Source organism: Narcine bancroftii, chromosome 2 (genome assembly GCF_036971445.1).
Source record: "Narcine bancroftii isolate sNarBan1 chromosome 2, sNarBan1.hap1, whole genome shotgun sequence".
Taxonomy (NCBI): Eukaryota; Metazoa; Chordata; class Chondrichthyes; order Torpediniformes; family Narcinidae; genus Narcine; species Narcine bancroftii.
In genome coordinates, this window is record NC_091470.1 from 72,124,283 (window position 1) to 72,144,319 (window position 20,037).

Here is a 20,037-nt window from a genome sequence, read left to right on the forward strand (position 1 = left end):
GCCTCACAGTTCGGCGGGCAGCAACCTCTTTTGAAGAAAACCGCAGAGCCCACCTCACTTACAAAAGACAAAGGAGGAAAAACCCAACACCCAACCCCAACCAACTAATTTTCCCTTGCAACCGTGCAACCATGCCTGCCTGTCCCACATTGGACTTGTCAGTCACCAACGAGCCTGCAGCAGACATGGACATACCCCTCCATAAATCTTCGTCTGCAAAGCCAAACCAAAAAGAAGAAAGAAAGAATACTTAACAGAACCAGAATTATCAATAGAAGAATTACATAAAAAATTGAAGAAATATGGAGAAATATAGGGGTACAAGATCAACGCAAGTAAATGTGAAGCAATGCCAATGAATAATGCGGATTTCACAAAGTTTAAGAAAGAATCACCATATAAATGGCAAACACAAGCAATCTGATACCTTGGTATTAGACTAGATAATAATTTAGGCCATCTAAACAAATTAAATTATCAGCCATTAATGAAGAAATTACAAGATGACTTAGAACATTGGAAAGATTTACCACTAACACTGATAGGAAGGGTAAATTGCATTAAAATGAATATCTTCCCATGGATACAATACCTATTTCAATCGTTACCAATCCCTTAACAGAGAAATTCTTCAATGAGCTAAAGAAAATAATAAGGAAATTCTTATGGAAAGAGAGGAAACCGAGGATAGTGCTAGATAAATTAACAGAATGGTACAAACAAGGTGATTTGCAGCTACCAAACTTTAAGAATTATTATAGAACAGCACAATTAAGATATCTATCAGATTTTTATCAAACAAGGGAAAAACCAGATTGGACCAGGATAGAGTTATATAAAATAGGGCAGAAAGTACTAGAACATATACTTTATAAGTGGGATGAAAAATTGATGCAATATAGAAGTTCACCAGTACTGCACCATCTGCTCAACATTTGGAAGAAGATTCACGTAGAAAGGAAAAAAAACAAATTACCAACTACCAAAATTATTAGTGATGCAAAATCAATTAATCCCTTTCACAATAGATAACCTTTCCTTTAGAGAATGGGAGAGAAAAGGGATTTAAAAAATAGAAAATTGTTTTTTGGGAAACAATTTATTATCATTTGAACAAATGAAGTACAAATATGGAATAACTCACAGTACAATGTTTGCATACCACCAATTGAAAACCTACTTAAAGGACAAACTGGGAAGCAGGCTGAGGTTACCAGAAGGAAGCAGCTTTGAATATGTGATTACAGACACAATGATAATTAAAAGATTTATAACAAACATGTACATCAAGCTGCAAGAGAAAGAAAATGATGAAATAAGCTATAAACCCAAACAAAAGTGGGAACAAGGTCTAAACATAAAGATAAAAAATGAAATATGGGAAAAGCTATGCTCCGGAACTATGAGAAATATAATAAACACGAGGTTACACATGATACAATATAATTGGTTACACAAGCTATATATCACGCCCCAAAAGTTAAATAAATGGGATCCAACATTATCAGATAGATGTTTTCACTATAAGAAGGAAACAGGAACAACAGGACCTAACCAGGAATTTGGGCATGTGAGAAAGTGAAAAAGTTTTGGGAAGATCTTAATCAGGTATTAAATAAAATCACAAAAATCAACATACCAAAAAATCCAGAGATCTTTCTTCTAAATAATATAAGAAGTAAGGAATTAGGCCTCAAACTGGATGAAACACATAAAAGATTTATTATGATAGCCTTAGCTGTAGCAAAAAAATGTATAATGTCAACTTGGAAATCAGAAGAGAGCCTGAGAGTACAGCAATGGTACATGGAAATGAATAAATGTATTCCATTGGAAAAAATAACATACAATTTAAAAAATAAAGTCACATTATTTGAACAAATTTGGGAACCGTACATGGAACACAATGGAGAGGGCCTACTGCGGACCTTCACCCCCTAAAATGAACTGACCCAGTGTGTAAAAGTAGATGACACAATTTTCTTGTTTATTTTCATTGTGTGATTACATTGTTTAATGGGTTTATTGTATTGTATATGTTTAATGTCTAATGGGTTTGGAGGGGGTGGGAAGGAGGGAGGGAAGAGAGGGGGGAAAAGGGGAGAAAATGACACTGTGTATATTCAAGAGGGAAATGATTGTGTGTCTTTTGGATAATATGGTTCATAGTGTGAAAATTTTTTTTTAAATTTTTAAAAACATGATGGTTCCAGGATAGGTCTTCAGAGATTTTGACACTCAGGAATTTGAACTTCTTTACCCTCACCACTCCTGACCCCTCAAGGAGGACTTGTTTGTGTTCTCCTGGCTTCCTGTTCCTGAAGTCCACAATCAATTCCTTAGTTTTGCTAATATTGAGGGCGAGGTTGTCATTGTTACATCACTCAACTTGCTGATCTATCATATTCCTGTATGCTTCCTCATTGAGATTCTGGTGTCATGGGTAAATTTGTAGATGTCATTTGAATTGTGCATTGCCCCCACAGTCATGGGTGTAGAGAGAGTAGAACAATGGTCTAAGCACATATTCTTGAGATGTGTCTGTGCTGATTGTGAGTGAGGAGGAGAAATTGTTATCGATCCACATGACTGTGGTCTTCCAATGAGCAAGTCAAGGATCCAGATGCAGAGGCCTCCGTTTTGAGCTTGCTGACCAGCACTGAGGAGATTATGGTGTTGAAAGCTGAGCTGTAATTAATGAAAAGCAACCTAATTTACTCATTGCTGTGTCCAGGTGATGCAGGGCTGAGTGTAGAGCCAGTGAGATTGCATCTGCTGTGGAACGATGACCAATGTTTCCAAGTACAACGTTAAAATCCTTTGAGGTGATCACAAAGCCATGACCAAGGAAGAAAGTTTACTCTCCTCCCTTCCCTCCCAATTCAACATGTAAAGATGCGTAATATATTCAACCATATAGTAAGAATAAGAACTCTTGTCAGAGAAAAAAAAAACAAATCACTGCATTTAAGACAGAAATTGGTGGAAACATCCAGCATGTTAGGAAACATCTGAGGAAAGGGAAAACATTGAAGTTCCAGGTTGTGGTTTATGTATACAATTAAAATCCAGAGGGAAAACAATCATTTTCAGTCACAGAGAGGACAGGGGAGTGATGGAAAGAATAAAAATCTCTCAGAGTGAGAGCATATGTTTTTTTTTTACTTACTTGGCTTCATTCTATCAGAGAAATTCCTTTTGTGTACCCATCCTGCAACAGATGTGTTCATCTTTAGATTTCTATAGTTCTCATATATAAAAATGTCTTAGTAAAGTAAATTTATAGAGTTTAAATATTGTATCTGTACTCTTAGTTGTGGCCTGGTACAGGGTCATACACAGGTCAAAGCACATTTATGGAGAACCATTGTTTTCAAAGAGAGTTCATTCTCGGAATCGACGTGTCTGGGAAGAACAGAGCTAATGGATTTGAAGTTGGCCTTGATTACTCAATAAGAACTGCTAAGGAAGCCATCTGTTTTTAAACTAAACCACAAGGCCTCTTGAACAAGAGAAATGAAACTCAGAGCCATGTGAGTAATATTCTTAAGCCTTTGGAACAGAAATGAGGTAATCTTTCAGAGTTGTGCCGTCTACAGGACAAAAGTATGAAGATCACATGGTTTACAAGATACTGAGGTTGGCAATTGCTTAAAATTCCACCATTTTAAATTAATTCAGGGCACTTTCATTTTAAATAATTGAAACTGATGTAAATGGTCACCAGATTTGGAGAACTATATTAGTGAATTTAGACATTTTTAGTCAGTTCAGTTTGGAGTTGACAGAAGTCAAAACTCTATGACATATAGGGGTTGAAACCTTGTGAAAGACAGGGTTGAGTTACATTTATCAGAATTGATGGCATTGTTTTGTATTACCACTGGGAAGAGAGGAACACAGAAGACCATTTCACTGTCTCTTTAGAAAAGAGGACAGATTTTTACTGGGTCTATTATTGTATGGCCACTTCAATAACCCTTGTCTTGTTTGTGACTTTATTGTGGAAAAATATAACCAGATTTGTTTAACCCTTGTCTGGGTTTGTGAATTCATCATGGAAGAAAATGGCCACATTGTGAGTAAAGAGCCCTGAAGATATGATGGTTAAATGTGCTTTATAATTATTTCTGAACTGAGAATTTAAGACCTTCATGCAAGACTAAAATGATGCACACACACTCTTACATTTGCACATAGTGGGATTAAGTTTAGAGATGTTCTTAATAGTTTAATTAAAAACTATTATTTTGAATTTACTATTGTGTGGTGAATTTTCCATTGCTGTTCCTGTGTTAGTGCCAACAAAGTCCCTTGAGCCCCAAACAAAATGTTCAAGGATTGTGAATCCATAACAATCCCTCTATGCCCCTCCAACCCCACCTTCACTGCTACTGAAAACAGACTACTGGTAGTTTTCTCTCTTGTCCAGTTCTGATGAAGGGTCTTCAACCTGAAAATGCAATTTTTCCTCTTTCCAGTTTTGTAAACCTGCCTAAATACAACTGATGCCATCCTCCATCTTACATTTCTGATGATACAAAAGGAGACCATTTGACTTAATTTCTATCATCCAACAAAGATCTACTCCAGGCAATACAGTGACCCAAAGTCCGGTAACCATATAAAGCAGAGGATAACCAGGACCATCTACAATAGGATGATGCTATTTAAATATCCTAACACCAATTTTGGCAGTCTCTTGAATTGGCTTTCTCCAGTTCAATTATTCGGTGTTGGCTTTTTTTAAAAAAGGACCCTGCTAAAAACTCAGATGTTATCTGCCAACTGCCTCACGAATTTTATTACACGCAGTACTTTTTTTTAAAGATTTCTCTCATTGCCTTCTGAAATTTGAAAGAATTTTTTGGAAGTTGTAATTCCAGTACATTGATTAGTGGGATAGCTCAACAACTGAAATAAATTAAGAGTGTTGGAGTCCAGAAGTTGATGACACAAATGCTCACATTTAGATTACTGAATGTGTCTTTGAAGGAGACACACTGAAGATGTGCAAATAACTAAGAGGTCTGACTATCAGGTAAAGCAACAAAGTCCAGCACTTCTTGACTCAAGCTAACAGCTGTCAGGCTCTTGTTGCACTAATCAACAACTACTCCAACCCACAAGAGGACTGTCACCACTATTGTCACACTGCTTTTTGCATTAGGTTAACTTTGAATATTGATTAACTATCCAACTTTTAATATATTACAGTCTTCCTTTTTCATTTACTACACTATTGTCATTTTATGAAGTACTTTGGTTGATGGCATACAAGACCATGGGTATATAAGACTCCCCCTCCCTTCCACCCCCCCCACCCCATTTCAGCAGGGGTATATTAAGATTTTTTTTCATGCAACTAGGACAACAGGAAAAATCTTTTTAATAACAATACTGCTGTAATTTACAAGAGAAAACTAAAGCAGCTTATCTATAGCAGAAAACATTTTAGAAAAACAAACTGCCATTATCGGTCTCCACGCTGATCCCACTGCCCTGCTCTCTCCTTGCAGCCCGCTGTCCATCCCCGCATTAGACCCAATGGCCTGCTCTCTCCTGGCTGTCCACTGTTGGTCCTCGCACTGGTCCTACTGTCCCGCTCTTTCCCCAGAGTGGGGTGGTGGAATCAGTGTGGGAATTGGTGACAGGCTTTCAGGAAGGAGCAGGGTGGGAACTGACAGCGGGCCACTAGGAGAGAGCAGGGCAGCGGGACCAGTGCAGGGACTGACAGTGGGCTGCTGAGAGAGTCTCCTGACAGCCCACCACCAGCCCCCCACACTGATCCCACCACCCCACTTCCCCCACCCAACAGCCCCAAACAATAGATGGCCGTGATGCTATTGAGCCACACAGTGATAATGATTACTGTCAGCGTTACTCACCATAATCATCCTAATTTCACCTTTGCACACAAGACCCAAGGAATATTTTTGAGCCATTTTGGGGGAAAAATGTGGGTTTTATCAACTATCAAATATAGTACATATCACAATATTTTTTACACTAGGATAACTGTGAATATTTATCATGCTCCTATTTTTCTGTATTATTGTCGTTTTAATTCAATTAAGTATTAATTATGCAGTTGTTTTTCTGTTTTTATTAAACAAAAAACCTGTTCAGCTGCAGCAAGAATTCTGGCACAGAGTACATTTTTGTAACATGTATGACTATACCATTACCATTATCCGAAGGTTAGGAACTTGGATATTTGGAAAGATATGAAATTGGAGAAAAGGAGATCAAGGGCAGTTCCAATATTAGTGAAAATAGAGGCAGTGAAGATCAAGAGCATCTTAACGGAAGTTGAAAACATGCACTTGTGCTTCTGCAGCCTCCACACCAAGGAAAATGAATGTGAAAAAAATCTTACAGAACATCCTATCAAACTCTTCAAACAGCTTGAACTGATGGTGAAGATATTCTAACTCAAGACATCTATGTTTTGGTGCAAATGGACTAATCAAGTGGTCAAGATGGTTCTGAAATATTTTAAGTTAATAATGTGGTCTATCACATTTGCTGAAAGACAAAAGTGAGTCTCAACAACCAAACTAGCCCTTGGAACTTGGCTGAATTTAGGATATTTACTTCAAGGTAAGTTGTTGTTTGAATAACAAAACAAAGAAGGAGAGGGAAGTTGTGATATGAAAGGAAGTATGAGGTCTAGAGGAAAAAAAATAAATTGAAATGCAATTTGTTAAAATATTGAAATGCTGAATAAACCTTTCAAATTTGGGAAACTTTATTTTCACATTCAAAATAAAACATTAAAGAGCAATTTCATATTACATTTCCTCATGACATTTAAGGAGGTCATTTGGCCTATCTTGGTTAAGAGTATCTTGATACTAAAAATTCACTTTCACTTGAAAGCTAAGGACGAAAGAATTTTTTGTATGTTCAGTGGATAATCAGTATAATATGTCTGACTTCAGACTCTTCATTCATCTGTCAGCAAGTTCCTGGTGCCCTAAGAACTTGCTGAAGGAGCAGAGAACTGGGAAACAAAGCAAAAATCAGCTCGGAAATTCTGGATTTTACTGTGAATATGGAGATAATGGGACCAGCTGCCAGGTTTACTGCACAGAAATGAGAGATGCAACTCTTGCCAGCATCTTTAAAAATAGTGGCACAGGCGGAGCTGCTGTAATGGCAACACTGCCACTGGAGTGGACCAGGGAGAGTGGAGAATGGAAACCCTGTGCTGCCGTTAATGCCAGTGGCTCCATACATGCTTTAAATGGCCTGTTAAAGGAGCCAATGGTGTTTATAAAAAATCTTGCAACCATGGAGGTCTGTGCCCAAGATGGCATCGCCTGTGTTCTGCAGCGGCCACAAGGTTTTGCAGACTCCAAGGAGCAGCAAACCATAGGAGGCCACCAGAAATGGGGAGAACATGCCACCACCCCCCCCCCCCACCTACATTGAGAAGGAGAAGCAGAGGAGACAACTCTATTGGGAAAGTGACCACAGCAGTGGACTATCGAGTGGCCCAGCGGCTGAAGAACCCTACAGATCAGTGACCACAGCAATGGACCAGTGAGGAGTTGCATATCCATGGACACTCAGTGTCTCTGAAGGGACTCTCTTTTGCTTCTTTTTCTCTCTTTCTGTCAGGGGTGCTGGGCAATACTAATGGCAAATTTATCTCATTCTTTGACTGCCTTGTAGCATGGAAAAGTTATCATATATGTTTAAATTTTTATGTATTATTACATAACAAAAAGAAGGAACCTTGAACCTTAAAGGCAACAATTGAACCAGCGAAGCTGGTGTCATTAAGCCAAGTTTTCTGAAGAATCTTTTAGAAGTTCCTGTACAGATTGAGTCAATTTATCACTTTCGGAGGAATGGAACCTCAGGGGCCCCACACACAAAATTAAATAAATAAATAAAATTAGGTTTCCCTAGAGCTATTTAAAATGTAATGTAGATAAGACAAACTTGTGACTGCTGTTAGTAAAGTGAGTCAGATGGAAAGATGTGGATTAACTCAAAATTGAATTTGAAACAGACATGAAGTAGTATTTTACTTAAAGGTGATAATGATATGGAATTATATGGTAAATTAATTAAGAGATGGAATTTCATGTCAGGATGGAGAACCAAGTATTCTTTTTTAACCTATCATAGTTAAGATTCATTAGCACTGAAATACTCGGGGCCAGGAATAGAAGAGGCCAATCAATTATCTGCCTGGGCAAAAGAACATCAGAAACCTGGAGTTGAATCCATTTCAATTGGAATTCTGCCTTAAGGTAAATAACAGAAGAGTATGCAATGCAGGAACTAAGGACTAACAGAAGCTTGACAAAGGATCTTGTACTTTAGCATTCAACAATAACTGATTTGGGGGTGGGCTCTATAAAGCCTCGCTTCCTACCTCAGCACCAATAAAAAGACCATTGTTATTTTGCTCTCAGCCTTCCCCAAAAATAATCTCCATCCCTGCAGCAGAACTTCAAGATCATAATTTCCTTTCCAGTAGAATAGTATAGATAACTTTGAAAGGAAATGTCCTCATGTGCACCAAGTATTAGTCCAAAGATGATAATAATCCTAACTCACCTCCACGGACAACTGACAGTATATTCCATCACATTTCCCCTAACACCAAACTCCAACTTTATATGGATCTAAGGATTATTTGGCCTTGTTCAACCTGTTACAAATGGAAACTAAGGTGTGAAAGTGTTTATGATATCATCTGGATTCTTTTTATGAAGATCATGGCACTTTTGGAACAATAGAGATTGGTTAATGATAGGAAAGTCCTGCTTTTAAGAATGTTTATAATTGATTGCATTCAATAGTTAATGATTTGAATGGATTTCAGTGCATGTTTGAAAGGAAAAGATCAGGCAAATATTATGCAATCCTTAATCTCATTAGTTACAACCTACAAGAATACTTTGGCCTCTACATCAATAAAACTCCAACAATGCTTAGCATTCAGTATTCCTGGTTTGTAGATAGTAGCAGGGATTGGAATTGATTTAATAACTGAGTCATACACTGACTCCTTTACCAGAAGAATCTGCAACACCTATTAAATCATTACGAATGAATTGTGTGGAAATATAATTGACAGAAAGGATTGTTTTTAAGATCTCAATTCTATTTACTTGAATATTAAATGTAGAAAAAATTCTTACCTGACATATTCAACTAATTTTATAGCCTGTCTATTCTGAGTTGATCTTTTTTTTCTGCACTCATACCATATCCGCCCATACCCTTCCCTCTCATGCACCTGCCCAAATTTTTCCTTAAATGTTCAGATTGACCCTGCATTTACCACTTCAGTTGGCACTACACTCTGACCACATTCTGTGTGAAGAAGTTCCCCTAATATATCCTTTAAACTTTTCCCCTTTCAACCTTAACTCATGTTCTCTAGTTTTTATCTCACCTAACCTCAGTGGAAAATGCCCGGTTGCATTAACTCTATCTATACCTTCATAATTTTGTGTGGCTCTCTCAAATCTCTCCTCCTTTTTCTATGCTCCAGGGAATAAAATCCAAATCTTTTTAACCTTTCCCTGTAACACAATTCTTCAAGTTCTGGCAGCATCCTTGAAAATCTCCTCTGTTCTGCACGTTTTCAACATTATTGATATCATTCCTATAGATAGGTGATTAAAACTGCACATAATACTCCAAATTTGGTCACATCAGTGTTTCCTACAACTTCACCACAACATCCCAACTCCAATACCCAATGCTTTGATTTATAAAGACTAATATGCCAAAAACTGTATCCTACACTTTCAGGAAATTATATATCTATACTCCCAGATCCCTCTGCTCTACCGCACTCCTCAGTGTCCTATAGTTTATAGTGCATGTTCTACCTTGGTTTGTCCTTGCAAAGTGCAAAACCTCACATTTGCCTGCATTAAATTCCATCTGCTATTATGCAGACCATTTTTCCAGTTGGTCCAGATCCCTCTGCAAGTTTTGAAAGCCTTCCTTACTGTCCACTACACATCCAATCTTTGTGTCATCTGCAAAATTGCTGCTCCATTTTACCACATTATCATCCAAATCATTGATTTTGATGACAAACAACAGTTGGCCCAGCACTGATCCTTCAGGCACATCATCAGTTACAGGCCACTAGTTAGAGAAGCAATCATCCACTATCACTTTCTAGCTTCTCCCATAAAGCCCATGTCTAATCTAATTTACTACCTCACCATGAACACCAAGAGACTGAACCTTCCCGACTGACTTCCCATGTGGGACCTTGTCAAAGGCCTTACTGAAGTCCAAGTAGATAACATCGATGGCCTTTCCTTCATTAACTTTTTTTCTGGTAATCTTCTCAAAAACTATGAGATCAGTTAAACACATCCTACCATGCACAAAGCCATACTGACTATCTCTAATCAGTCCTTGACTATCCAAATATTTGTATATTCAAACTCTTATAACACCTTTCGATAACTTACCCACTATTCAGATCAGGCTCACTAGACTATAATTTTCTTGATTATTTTTTGAGCCTTTTTTAAACAACAGAACAATACGAGCTCCCATCCAATCCAATAGCACCTCACTCGTAGATAAGGACATGTTAAATATATCTTACAGATCCCTGCAATTTCTATTCTAGCCTCCCTCAAAGTCTGAGGACATACCTTGTCAGGCTCTGGGGATTTATCCACCTTTATTTCCTTAAAGTGGAGAATGTGCTTCCTCCTCTTTAATCCATAGAGGTTCCATGATCTCACTGCTTGTTTACATCGCTTCTATAGACTATGTGCCAGTTTCTTCAGTTAATATAGATGCCTGATCTCCCTTGGAATCTAAGGTTCCCTATATCTGCTAACTTTGCTTTTAATCCTGACAGGAACATACAAACATTATCCTCTCAAAATTTCAAATTTGAAGGCCTCCCACACACTAAGGGCATCCTTGCCAGAAAACGTTTTCTAGATCCTTTCTCATTTCCTTAAGAGTGGTCTTTGTCCAATTGAGAATCTCAACCCGAGGCCCAGATCTATCCTTATTCATAAGTCAAAGTCAAACTCAAAGTTTAGATTTGTTGTCCGAGTACATGACATCACATCAACCCCAAAATTCTTCCTTCTGCAGGCCAGGCAGAATTACTACTATTCAACAGTGCAAAAATAAAATTCCATTCAAGAAAAGACGAAAAGCATGTTATACCTTTAACTTTCCAGAGTAAATAAGCTTGATCAATTAGAGAGGGATGAAAAAGGAAATTTAGTACAATAGGAGTTTCCAAGATAAAATGACTTAGGCCAAAAAATCTCCGGAATTGAAACCATATACGTAGTGTATGTTTAGCCATTGGATTATCAATTTGTTTATATAATTTAGTAATTTTTTCCATTATATCTACTGTTTTGAATATTGATTTACAACCACATCCCATTACTGCAATTTTTGGATTACCTATGATAGATTTGACTTATTTATCTCTTCCTGCGGATCGTATGATTGCTTTTCTTACACTAATGGCTAGAAGATCTATACTATTAAATTGGAAAGAGGTAAATCCTCCCACTGTTTTCCAATGGTTTACCCAAACTATACTATGTTTAAATTTAGAGAAAATTAGAAACTCTGTCTATGAATCCCCTTCTAAGTTTGAGATAACCTGGCGACCATTTATTCAATATTTTCATTTGTGGTGAGTTGATCTGGTTCTGTTTCCTTTCTATGATTATGTATGATAATTGGGCTGTAAGATGAGATCGGAGTGATCGGCGTGGTTTAGCTATATCTGTAGGTTTTTTTTTAAAGTTTTTTTTAATTCAGATTTGTTTTTTCTTCTTTTTTGAGTTTTTTTTTTCTCTTTTTTCATATATTGTTATTAATTATATCTTTTTTTTAGAGATAGTTCACACCCTAAACTGATCTAATTTTTTTTATATATGACATATATTTATTCTGTAATATTATTGTTTAATATCTCTGTATTAATTCATTACTTACTATGTATTTTTTATATCTCTTTGAACTGTATGTGTTTATAAATTATAATAATAATAAAAAGATTGAAAAAGAAAAGAAAGAAAAGATGGGTAACAAAAGAGAGAAATGTAAACAAAGAAAAAGTGCAAACAAATTGATTGTGCATTACACAAAATAAATATTTAACAATAAATAATGTGCAAGGTATGAGTCCTTAAAGGAGTCTCTGATTGAGTTTGGTGTTGAGGAGTCTGGTGGTAGAGGGATAGCAACTTTTCCTGAACCTGGTGGAACAAGTCTTATGGCACCTATAACTCTTTTCTGTTGGTAGCAGCAAGACAGAGCATGTCCTTAATGATGTGGATCTTTGATGATTGTTGCTGCTATCCACAGCCGCATTCCATGTAGATTTTCTCGATAGTGGAGAGAGTTTTTCCCATGTTGTACAAGTTCTATATCCACTACCTTTTGCAGGGCTTTCCGCTCAGAGGTATTGGCGCCCCCATACCAGGATACTGCTGGTTAGCACACTTTCCATGATACACCTGTTAGAAGTTGCCTATGTCATACCAAACCTCTGCAAACTCCTGAGAAAGTAGAGGCACTCACATGTTTTCTTCATGATAACATTCCAGTGTTGGGTCCAGAAAGGACTTTTGAAATTGTGTCTCCCAGGAATTTAAATATGCTCACCCTCTTCACCTCTGATCCCCCAATCATCACTAGATCATACACTTCTGGTTTTCCCCTTCTGAAGTACACAGAGCTCCTTGATCTTGGTGACATTGAGTACGAAGAAGTTGTTCATATACCATTCAGTCAAGTTTTCAATCTCCGTCTTGCATGTTGACTCATTTACCAGATGAAAATATTTTCAATGAGCATCTACAAAATCAAAGTTTGTTATCAAATATTCTGAAAGAATCCAAACCTCAAAATAGCCAATAGGTGCACAAAACAAAAGCTGAATGCGGACAAATTTGTGTTAGTATCAGCTCTGTATAAAAGAGGATATTGCAAAACAAAAAGATTGTGTGTTCTGATTGCTGTTCAATATCATTGATTTCAGGAGACGGGAACATCTTTCTGTCATGTTGGGAAGAGTATCAGGTTCACAGAGACAAGTCTTGACTCAAGCGTTACAATCACACGCAACTTTAATTAACCCACAGGAGACAAACAAGGGAAAACGTTAAATAGTACACTTGTTTACTATTTCACTTAAGCAATGATATAAACATTCACCTCAGACCCACGTCGGACTCCGACAATAGTAAACCTATACTCAACAAGTTCACACACTTGAATAGACACACTATAAATGGGAACACTTACACCTGGTTCCTTGTACCATCAACTCTCTGCAACTATTGATCTATTGCAGTACTATGATTCAGCTTCAGTGTAGAGCACACCTTACCCACAACATTTCCAGAGATGTCCACAGTAACGACCCGACGTGGAGCAATGTCCAGGGCTTGGACCATGAGGCAGAGCGAAAGAATGTGCTGCATTGGTATATACAGAGCTAATCTGTGCTTCTAGCCAGTAATTAGCCTAGGTGATTTAAATTAGCCAACGGCAAGGTGTGCATTAATGAGTGGCCGGAGTCCAACCTTGATTGACAGGTATGTGACTTCTGAACAAGTTTCAGACAGGGAGGACACGTAACCACTCTCAATACACACATTCCAGACAGACAGGGAGGCCATGTTTCCTCCATGCATAACACCATCCAAGGCAAATTCCTGCTCCTGTGTATTGGACGAGAACAGAGACAAGAAAAAGGAAGCTCCTGCAGGTGAATAGAAAGATGAGTTTTGGTGGATGGAATTAAAACAGAAATTAGAACAGCAAAGAATGGGCACAAAATATCACTGGCAGGCAAGATGAAGGATAATCCCAAAGTATTTTATAAATAAAATAAGAGTAATCAGGGAAATAGTAGGGTTCGTGATGGATGAAATGTCAATCTTTGCTTGGAGTCAGAGGTCATAGCCGAGGTCTTGAATGAATACTTCTCACCTGCGTTCACCATGGAGAAGAAAGTTCAGGGAGAAGAGCATGAGACATTCCAAAACAGATTACTGCTGAAAACATGGAGGTACCAGTATATAGGCAGACTTAAAGATGGATAAATCTCCACTGCATCCCTGGCTGCTGTAGGGAGTAAGGTAGGAGGTTGCAGGGGGCCTGAAAGAAATGTTTAAATCTTCTCTGGTCACAGGTGAGGTACCAGGTAATTAGAGGACAGCAAATGTAGTTCACTTATTCAAGAAGGTGCAGTAGAAGTAACAGGAGATAGTGAAGTGGTAGGTAAGTTATCGAAAAATATTAGAGTATCAAGAATAAACTGCAGTGGTAAAGGCAGAGATTAATCAAAGGTAGTCAGTGTGACATCCTATTAATTTGTTTGAAGAGGTAACAACATGAGGGTAGTGTGGGTAAAGTCATCTACTTGGATTTCATTTAGGCCTTTGACAGGGTCCCACCTGAGAGATTTGTCTAAAGGAGCCCAGTGCAAATTGGTAAACTGGCTTGATGCAAGGAGGCAGAGAGTAATGTAGAGGGTTGATTTTGTGTTTATATGTCTGTGACCTGTAAGGTACCATTTGGAATGAAACTAGACCAATTGTTTACTATATATGAATGATCTGGATATGAATCAGGAGATGTGGCTAGTAAGTTTGTATATGATGTAAAATTAATAGAATGTTTTATAGTGAGAACTGTCGTAGGCTACAGGATGAGATTGATAACTCATTAGAGTAGAATACACACAATAATGATTGGGGTTCTTAGGAAGAATTGAGGAACAGAAGGTCCTTGAATGAGTCCAAGAATCCCTGGAGAGAGCAGAACAAGGAAACAAGATGGTGAAGGAGCCATCTGGGATATTTGCCTTCAATAGCCAGGATATAGAACCGGAACAGGGAACTTAGGGTTTTAAATAATGCAAAGGCCTGAAGTAGAATATTGTGTACATCCTGTTTGCCATGTTCTAGGAAGGATACGATGGCAGTGGAGAGGATGCAGAAAAGAGATAGCAGGATATTGCTAAGAATGGTGTGTTTCAATTATGAGGAGAGACCAAACAAACTGGCTTTGTTTTCCTCAGAGAAGATAAAGCTGTGTACAAAATTATGAAGGGGTATCGATCGGGTAAGTGACAAGAAACTTGTACAAATACAAACAGCAGAGATAGGAATGAAAAGGAAGTTTTCCATTGAGACAGGGTGAGACAGAAATTTTTACTTTGGCTTTCATGGGACTTAAGTGACCGACAAATCCTCAATATCTGCCTGCCATAAGTTTATGATTTAGTTCATATTTGGCTAATTATCATGATACTATTTCTAGAGTCAGATTTAGAACTGCACAACTGATTTTAACATTGTGTATGATGAAAACTGCTGGATTTACAAGTGCATCCATCAGGTACATCTATTTCATCAGTGTCCCAATCCTGATAAACTGAAGACAGCAAAACTAATTCCTCCAGGCACTTTGAAATGGTCAGGAATGCTCTCCAAAGATTACCTTTCAGAGCCTGTTGTGATCACAAAGGAACACAGTGATTTTTTCAAACTTTTTAGTCAAAATAGAAGCCAATCGATAAATGTATTCTTCCACGTGGAAGAAAGGAATACTTTCCTTTTACTTTCCGTGCCACAAATTGCTTCAAATTCATTTTACCTCCACAACATATTTTGCAGATACCTCAGTCTTCCTGTTCTAGAAAATATGGAGCTTTGTTTCCCTCGTCTGAAGGTCTGCCAATTATTCATCCTATTAGCTTTCTTCGTTTCCAAGCCACACATACCAGAAACCTTTTGGATCCTTTTCAGTGAGGTACTGCTTGCTTATTCACGTCCACTGGCTCTTCCACCAACTGACCTCCTCAATAGCCTACTTATAAATGCAGGGTAGATTTGTAAACAACATTTCTCAGAGAGATAAAGCTGGTGCATTCAATGATACTCTGTGGATTCTGTCAGTTCTTACTTAAGCTCCTCTTCCTATTGAAAATACAGGCTCAGTGGCCCTATCTCCTTTTTAGTTTGTTACCTTGTCTTTGGTTAATCCATATCCTGAAGTTCATTTCACAGATTTATCTGCTGCATAATAATCAAATATTAGTATCAAATCCATTATATGATGATATAAACCCCAACTCCCTCTCTCCTTAAACAAACCCCAAGAAAGGAAAAAAAAGGAAAATAAATGAAATTTTAAAAAGCATAGAAAAAGAATCAAGGAAAGTAAGAAAACAAAACATCACACACATGTGGAATCATCTTCTCCTTTTCAAAGTGGCATTTCACCATGAAGAAGGCTAATGGCATGTTGGCTTTCATAAAGAGGGGATTGGAGTATAGGAACAGAGACGCCCTTCTGCAGTTGCACAGGGCCCTGGTGAGACCCCACCTGGAGTATTGCGTCCAGTTCTGGTCTCCAATTTTGAGGAAGGACATACTAGCTACAGAGGGTGTGCAGCGCAGATTTACAAGGTTAGTTCCAGGGATGGCGGGGTTGACATATGCTGAAAGGCTAGAAAAACTGGACTTGTATCCGATGGAGTTTTGAAGGATGAGGGGGGACATGATTGAGGAAAACAAAATTATCAGGGGGATAGACAGGGTGAAGTCGGATTACTTGTTCCCAATGATGGGGGAGACGAGGACTAGAGGGCATAGTTTAAGAATACAGGGTAGGCCCTTTAGGACGGAGATGAGAAAACATTTTTTTACCCAGAGAAGTGTGAATCTGTGGAATGCTCTGCCACAGAGGGTGGTAGAGGCAGATTCGCTGATTATGTTCAAAAGAGAGTTAGATAAGACTCTAGTGGGCAAAGGAGTTAAGGGTTATGGGGATAAGGATGGAAAGGGGTACTGATGGTAGTGATCAGCCATGATCTGTAAAATGGCGGTGCTGGCTCGACGGGCCGAAGGGCCTACTCCAGCTCCTATTGTCTATTGTCTATTGTCTAAAGTTAATTCACCTAACAGCAGAACACAGTCTCAAAGGCTGGGTGTGTTGTGGGTGAGATTAGCATTACTGACCATTGCAGGGTCTTCGAGGGCAATACTCTATATAGGCACAGAGGAACCACAGATAGACCAAAGCACGTTCAGGCAAATTACTTCCATCATGTAGAATATTATTGAGGCAGTGGGCTTTATAATGATATTTTCACACATAGCTGTTTCTTTATTCAAAGACTTTTTTTCTAAATATCAAGTTGCTATAGTGGGATTTGATCCCCAGTGGTCTGAATAATTTTTTGCAGGTTTGTTGATTACTTGGCAAATTATATAACTCTCTATTTTGGCCTCTTTACTATCTTTTTTTTATTCAAGTTTTTTCCATTTGTTTCACTAGTTAGTCTTGTAGCCTTCATCCTGATCTGTAAATAAGGAATCAAAATACAGATTAAGCAACTGTGCCATATTTATTCTCTAAAAGATGGTTATATACCCAAATAGCCCTAATGGAATAATTAAAAATTGCAGTCAAAGCACTTAATAACCACAAGGCACTGACATGCAATGGCATTGACTAAACTGAACAACAAGGTCACTTGTTTTAATATAATGCCTTTTACATGTTTAAATATTCAAAGGGATTTACCAGACAATGTGGATAGGAATGGATGCCAAATAACAGAATGTACTGGGATTGGGAAAGATATCATGAATTGAGAAGAATATGGAATGAAAAGAGTTCTACTGATGCTAAACATAGAGTCAAAGAGGATAATTATATTAAAAATATCTAAGACAAACACAAAAGATACCAGATCAGGGTGGGGAGAAGGACCTTTAGGGAGAAAGAATCTGAAAGGAGGCCTAACAATTGGGGTTCATCACTAGAGAGAACAAAAAATAGAAGTACTTATTATTTGAGGTAAAAAAAATTATTACAGACATGCCAAGACAAAAATTATACAAGTACAACTAATATATATAAATATAAACTTAAATATATTAAGCAGTTAAATAGAAACATAAATGAGCCAAAAACTTTCTTGAGATGTGTGTTTTTAATGTTGCCACAATCTGTGCTTGCTGGAATTTTCAGATCTTTCTGAATTTAGGAATGATTAATTTGCTGAGGATTTTCAAATGGATTTAAACAATGGTCAATTGTGACTGAATGCTAGGAGGATTATTTTAAATTTAAATCCACTGGAAATTACATAGTAAATTGATCAATGCTCATAATTTCCAACAAAAGTAATTGTGCTCTAAAACTTTTATCACAACAGTGCAAAACTGATCACCACAGTTCAGTTCCAGACTGAAATAAATGCAGCTCCAAAGTTCTGAAATTTTTGTCATCTTTCTTGCCATTGCCAATTAGTCTGAAAAGTATTGGTGTAGGTGGATGTATTTAAAAACCATGAAGGCAGAATATCTCATGCATAAAAAAATAAGATTTCTGCTTTTACTCATTCATGTAAATTCATTCTAAAAATCTTCAAAAAGAAATTTGGATACCTCCGATATGCACATGTTAAATTTCTCTATATCCCTCTTCACCTTTATAATAAATTTAGAGTAAAAAATGTGGATGAAGGAAATCATTACACTGTCTGCTCATACCAGTGAGAAAAGTGAAAATGGGAAGAATTTCAATTGGGCTCATTTACTTTCCTCTGCAGAACAACGGAAACCTTGCAAGTGCCTCCTAGTCCAATGCACTCTCACCCTTTACACCCTGCACAATGAATATGACAGGAATTTTTGAGAAAGAAACATTGAGATATAATTGGTATGATTTACATTTTAGTCACTTATCTACACCAGAATAAGGGTAATTATTCACAAACTGAGGTTGTCTATCAACCACAGAGTAATATAAATGATGAAGGCAAAATTACCAGCTAAACTTTCCAGAAATGTTTGGAAACAGAAATGATACATGAAAAAAAAGAACATCGATGCGGGATTTTTTTTAATGGTGAAGGGCCAATTCAGCTAATTATACACCAAGTGGCCTTTTAAAGTTATTGCAACAGTTGTTGAAGAGAAGACTGATGAATGGAATTGGCATTTTAGGGTCAGAAATCTCAGAATTTTTGGAGGCAGATTTTGTTTGAGATTTAATCATATTCTTCAGATTCATTACCATAGGAATGGTATAGAAAATGTTTATTTCTGAAGCAAATCTTGACACTGTGTCACAAAAAATGTTGCAAAAATTTAATTCACTGTTAATAAAGGTCAAACAATGATTGGGAGAGAGAGAAAGGGTGGATACAACTCAAAGAGAACAGATCAAAGTAAATGCTGCAGATGGTGACAGAACCAGAAAATGCAGATAATACTCAAGTCATAAGGCAGAATTTGTGGAGAATGAAACTGGGGTAATTCTTCGGACCTTCCATCTGAACAGAATGGGGTTAAGGAAGAACAGCTTGAAAGAATATACAGATCCAAGTAACAAAAGGGTTATACGGTGGGGTAAGCAGAGAAGTAAAGACACAGAAATGCTGGGGGAACTCAAGCAGATCTTGCAACATCCTAAAGATATATTACCAACGTTTTGGAATGGAGTCCTTCTTCAAGGTTTGAGTAAAAGCAGACAGGCGCCTATATGAAAAGGCTGGGGAAAAGGGATGAATAGGAGGGGCAGGTTTACAGACCAACAGACAAAAGATAGTAATTGGATATGATAAGAGGGCAGGTGAGAATTAATTGATTGAGGTCATTGTGTTTGGCTCTGTGAAAGGAGATAGAGGGAAAAGAGACAGAGCTAAATGAAAGGAGACAAAAGGAAAGGGGTGGCTAACAGAAACCAGGGAAGTTAATGTTAATGTCATCCATTTGGAGGGTGCCAAGATGGAATATGAAGTGTTGTTCCTCCAATTTGAGGATGATCTTAGTCTGGCATTCCATGAGACCATGAACTGACATGTCAGCAAGGGAATGGAGTGGGGTATTGAAATGGGGAGGAAATAGGGGAAGCAATATCTTACAGTTCGCATGATAAATTAGCAGCTTGAAATGTTAACTCTGGCTCCCAATATTGTTACAGAGAACTTTTTGACATCTCCATTATCCTCTGATGTTCAAGAAA

At 37.6% G+C, this 20,037-nt stretch overlaps 1 long non-coding RNA gene across 3 annotated transcripts in view; it reads right to left on the minus strand.

The window, feature by feature from the left end:
* Nucleotides 1-20,037, minus strand: part of LOC138752377 (uncharacterized) — a 155,255-nt gene that overhangs the window by 58,066 nt on the left and 77,152 nt on the right. For 2 of the 3 annotated variants that reach the window (XR_011350573.1, XR_011350574.1), the window contains one exon: nt 17,164-17,362. The exons of the other annotated variant lie outside the window; for it this stretch is intronic. This is a non-coding gene — a long non-coding RNA (uncharacterized lncRNA). Of the gene's footprint in view, nt 1-17,163; nt 17,363-20,037 lie in introns of those variants that run through there. 3 annotated transcript variants of the gene reach the window in all.